We start from the raw sequence: 6,000 nt of genomic DNA on the forward strand, positions 1-6,000 counted from the left end.
AATAAGAGGTTTTACAAATCGTAATTGAGTAGAGCCAAGAGCTGTTTCTTTTATGATTTATAATAATTATTGTTTGGTTCGCTATTCTGATTAAATCAGCTTAATTAGTCATAAGTTGATGACTAGTTATTATCACGTGAAAACAAAATCAAGCTAAGACCTAATTATCTTTCATTGAAAGACATCTTTCCGTTCTTCTTTTTTTTTTTTGGCTTTATAATTGCTCGTCTTAATTATAATATTACAATATATATCATATTATATTATAAATGTGAAACCCAAAGGTCACAAGTCGTGCTTTATATCTAACGACTTCATTTTTATCATTTCGTTTTCGCACAAAAACCCATTTATACCCTACTGGCTTTATGCCTTCAGGTGTTCGAACTATGGGTCCGAAGACTTCACGTTTTCCAAGTGAAGTTAACTCTGCCTGGATAGCGTCTTTCCATTTTGGCCAATCATTTCTCTGTCTACATTCATTGACAGATTTTGGTTCAAGATCCTCATCTTGTTGCATTATTTCAACAGCAACATTATAAGCAAAAATGTTATCGATAACAATATTATTTCGGTTCCATCTTTTCCCGGTTGAGACGTAACTTATTGATATCTCTTCATTTTCATTATTTTTAGGTACCTGGACCTCCCCTAAGGTCTTATCATTTGTTACGTCTTGGGGCTCTTCTTGAGCCACTACCTCTGTGTTATGTTCACTTTGATCACTTGCTCCTTTTCTTCTTCGAGGATTTTTATCTTTAGAACCGATTGGTCTACCACGTTTCAAGCATGGCTTAGACTCATTTGCTTTAATTAATTGTTCTGTCGGGATATCAACTCGAATTGGAGCATTAGCAGCTGAAATATGTGACTTAGTCACCCTTGGTAGGTTAGTGAATGCATCTGGCAATTGATTTGCAATATTTTGTAAATGAATAATCTTTTGAACCTCTTGTTCACATTGATTTGTTCGAGGATCTAAATGAGACAGTGATAATGCATTCCAATCTATCTTCTTTTTCAGCTGCTTATTTTCTCCCCATAATGTTGGATTTACTGATTCATTAAAATAACAATTAGTAAATCTTGCCGTAAATAAATCTCCAGTCATCGGCTCTAGATATTTTATAATAGAAGGAGATTCATATCCAACATATATCCCCAACCTTCTTTGAGGACCCATCTTTGTGCGTTGTGGTAGAGCAATTGGAACATATATCGCACAACCAAAGATCCTAAGATGGGAAATGTTTGGCTCCTGACCAAAAGCCAATTGCAATGGGGAGATTTTATGATAACTTGTGGGTCTTATCCGCACAAGTGCTGCTGCGTGCAAAATAGCATGACCCCATACTGAAATGGGAAGTTTTGTTCTCATAAGCATTGGTCTAGCAATTAATTGGAGGCGTTTGATCAATGATTCTGCTAGACCATTTTGTGTATGAACATGAGCAACCGGATGCTCATTTATCCCAGTTGAAATACAATAATCATTAAAGGCTTGGGATGTAAACTCACCGACATTATCAAGACGAATTGTCTTAATTGCATAATCTGGAAATTGTGCTCTTAGCTTTATTATTTGAGCCAACAATCTCGCAAATGCTATATTGCGAGTTGATAGTAAGCATACATGTGACCATCTTGTAGATGCATCTACCAAAACCATATAATATTTGAATGGTCCACATGAAGGGTGAATGGGCCCACATATATCACCCTGTATACGTTCCAGAAATGCAGGGGATTCCATCCTAACTTTAATAGTTGATGGTCTAATAATTAATTTTCCTTGAGAACACGCAGCACAAGAGAATTCCTTAAATTGAAGAATCTTCTGATTCTTCATTGCATGTCCATGTGAATTCTCAATTATTTTACGCATCATATTAGAACCAGGATGGCCCAACCGGTCATGCCAAATAATAAAATTATCTTGATTAGTAAACTTCTCGTTTACTACGGCATGTGTTTCAATCCTGCTAATACTTGTGTAGTATAAACCGGAGGAAAGAGCAGGTAACATTTCATGCACATATTTCTTACCGGACATTATGGTAGTAATATAAAGATATTCAATCTTTTCATCATTTGTAGTCTCAATATGATAGCCATTTTGGCGAATATCTTTGAAACTTAATAAGTTTCTTTGAGATTTACTACAATATAGTGCTTCATCAATAGCCAAATTTGTTCCTCCTGGTAGTAATAAATTGGCTCTTCCAGAACCTTCAATTAATCTTGTACTACCGGATATTGTATTAACATTCGCTTCTTTCATTACCAAATAAGAGAAATATCTCTTATCTTTTAAAATAATGTGTGTTGTAGCACTATCCAGAAGACATATATCATCTTTATTAATCTTGAGTCCAACTGAAGACTGAGAAATTTTCATATTCTTCATAAAAAAGACAAATAATACATCATAAGAAATATAAAAGACAAGCAGGAAAAAAATATATTAAGAAATACATTAGAAATGTAGAAACTAGCAACACATGATGCATTAGGAAAATACACTCAAGAAAAATAAACTAGTTGCAAACATAAACATAACAACTTTTATAGCTTCATTCCCCAGTAAGATGATTAGTTCTTCAGTCAATATCCTCAAAGAAGTCCCCGACTTCTAAATGAGTAATATTTGTTAGGCCTTCAAAATCATCATCTTTATATGCAAGATGTGCCTTAGAATCATATTTATTTGAGGGACCTGCTTCATCATCATTATTTTGAAAGGTCAAGTGTGCCTCCACATTATTTTCTTTTTTCTTGAGGGAGGCTTGATAAAGTTTGACAAAATGTTCTGGCGTACGACAAATGCATGCCCAATGACCTCTCATACCACATCGGTGACACATACTAGCTTTACCTTTTGAATGATTAATTTGAGAACCCTTATTGTGCTACAATTTATTTCCACCATAATGACGATAATTATTTCGCCCTCTGCCACGTCCACGTTTACGACCATGTCCACGACCACGGTAATTATTTTGTTTTCTTTCAAACTTATAATATGTTGCTACAACATTCACTTCCGGAAATGGAGCTGACCCATTGGGATGGGCTTCATGATTTTTCATTAATAGAGTATTATTCTGCTCAGCCACAAGTAGGCATGTGATTAACTCAGAATATTTCCTAGAACCTTTTTCACGGTATTGTTGTTGTAGCACCACATTTGAAGCGTAAAAAGTAGAAAATATTTTTTCCATTAAGTCTTCATCTGTGATAGTGTCTCCACATAATTTTAATAGAGAACTTACTTTAAAGATAACAGAATTATACTCACTTACGGTTTTAAAGTCGTGCAACCTTAAATGTATCCACTCATACCGAGCTTTCAGTAATACCGTAAGTTTTAGGTGGTCATATCGATCCTTCAAATTAATCCAAAATTCAAGTGGATCTTTTACGGTTAAATATTCAGTTTTTAACCCTTTATGTAGATGATGACGAAGGAAAATCATGGCATTAGCTTTATCCTGATTTGATGCTTCATTTCCTTGTATAATAGTATTTTCAAGACCTTTAGCGTCAATGTGAATTTCATCATCAAGAACCCATGATAAATAGTTCCTCCCGGTGATGTCAAGTGCCACAAATTCAAGTTTTGATAAATTTGATATAGTGAAAACTCTCATAAAAGATGAATAAGTTAGAGAAATAATTATAATAATAAACAATTAATAAAAACAAAACGATTAAGGTAAAAGAAATGAAAATAGAGTTATATCATGTTAACAATCTACTATTTCATTTTATTCTTGCAATAAAGTAGAAATTACATACTTGTTTCATTTCACTTTATATTATTGATATATATGTGTTAATAGAATTGAACGTGACTATGTTTTGATCTAGGGAGTCCATGAATATTATAAGTATGACATTAGTGCATAGCTAGTTTGATGACTTTGAGGTTCTCTAAGAGTTGAGCACGGAAGGAAATAGTTATTTTATCACTGCAATGTACTTAAACTATTTAAGATGCCCAAGCGCACAAGTAATCTGCAAACAATGAGCATATGATATGTACTGCCATAAATAAAATAATTATAATGATACATACCTTAATAAAATATGGCTCAACTTAGCAGGAGTTAAGAATAAAATTAGAGCTTCGTGCTGATAACATGTTATAAAATAAAAGCAATGCAGTAAAATGTAAACAAGAAGAGATAGAGAGAATGGAGAAGTGTTTTCTTCTTTCACTTTGGTGTAATTTTTCATTGCAATTACATGGCCTTTTATAGGCATAAAAAGTAAAGATGATGGACATAAAATAGGAAATTTAATCTTTAAGTTATTCACAACATGGACATCCAATGTAGCATCTAATGTAGTATCCAAAGTAGTATCCAATGTACAAACTATTCATAACAATCCATTATTTCATTGAAAAGGATAAACAATCTCATTAGTCAAACAATCTAATCTAATTGTCTGATGCGAAAGATTGAGTTGACTATCAATTAAAAAATTTACTATAGTATTTCTGATAGCTTTGAGCAAGTCATCCTAATTCTGTGCTTTATGCGTAATAATACTTATGAAGATTATCAGTTCTAAGAAATCCAGGCTCGTGATACCACATGTAGGCATAAACTTTAATTGCATACCAGGATCTTGAACATGATATCTTACACAAAATCGTTACAGAAAACATACCTGAAGCGGAATCCATTATCTTGATGCGGAAGCGTTAATTGAAATTGATTTCTCGTCCCTTGCCCTAGCTTTCGTTACCGCCGACTTTAGTGATGGAAGAGAGAATAAAAAATACGATAACTCTAATGGGTGGGGAGATGACCAATTTATAGAGATTCTTATTTAATCCGGTACGTTCATTAAGTAACCGATCGGACGGATGAGATTTGCTCATTAATTAAATATTAATTATGTACCTTAAACCTATTGTGCCACGTATACATTGGAAAAATAACTTACAAAGAACTCTCCTACATTTCTTTTGATTTTTCAAACTGCAATATTATTCTGGTATGAGTGAAAAAAATTAAAAGAAACTGCAAGAAACAGGACAAGATAGGGCCGTGGAGGAAATTGAGGATTATGTATTTGTCAGTGTTGGGTTCTTTTGTATTGTTCATTACACATTTACTCTTATATGACCACCCTTGATCAGAAAAATTAGACAAGTTTCCTATAATTATAGTCACCGCAAGACAATTTCGGGGGTACGTTTTCATTTACCCCTTTAGCTTACAGCTATGATCATTTTACTTTATTAGTCAATCATTCAAATATTTAGCTATATCTGAAATCAATCCTTCCGAACAGTTCATTTTACATATTTTGTGTTAATCTAAATAAATAAAAACAATATTATCATCGAAAGGCTCTTGATTATTATGATAATTTTTTTCCAGGAAATCTATAAGGAACAAGGAAAGTAGATAATTTTACAAATGCAAACAAGAAATCTGTAAGGAACAAGGGAAGAAAATAATTGGAGTGCTCATAATTTATATGGAATCAATATACCGTTGCATGTGGCACTTGTTGGAATGTTAATAGTGATTTTAGAATCCCAGCCTGAATATGAATTTTAATTGTTAAGTCTGTAAACGTTTTGTTTTTATTTTTATAAGCTGCAATGTATATGGTATATATTTTATGTCATATACAATATTTCAGTTCCTTAATTACCAGGATTACACATGACTGCGTGGTGTGGTGGTACTCTAATAGTCACGAGAGAATTAACTAACAACAATATTTCAATTTGGATAAAATATATGACATACTTTAAGTGTATTTATTCATATTAATTATGTATTTTTATGAAGGTGAAATAATCCAAATATTGCTACTATAAACAATACACAAAGCCCTGCATAAGTTATGCGATTCTTATTTATGTGGAATACCAAAATGGCAACAAAACACGATTCGTAATGTTTATGTCCTCTTTTGTGAAACAAAATTACCCATAACAAGAAAACAAGAATTGCTTCAATTTTAACAAGGTTG

This window comes from Nicotiana tabacum, chromosome 7, assembly GCF_000715075.1.
Source record: "Nicotiana tabacum cultivar K326 chromosome 7, ASM71507v2, whole genome shotgun sequence".
Classification (NCBI taxonomy): Eukaryota; Viridiplantae; Streptophyta; class Magnoliopsida; order Solanales; family Solanaceae; genus Nicotiana; species Nicotiana tabacum.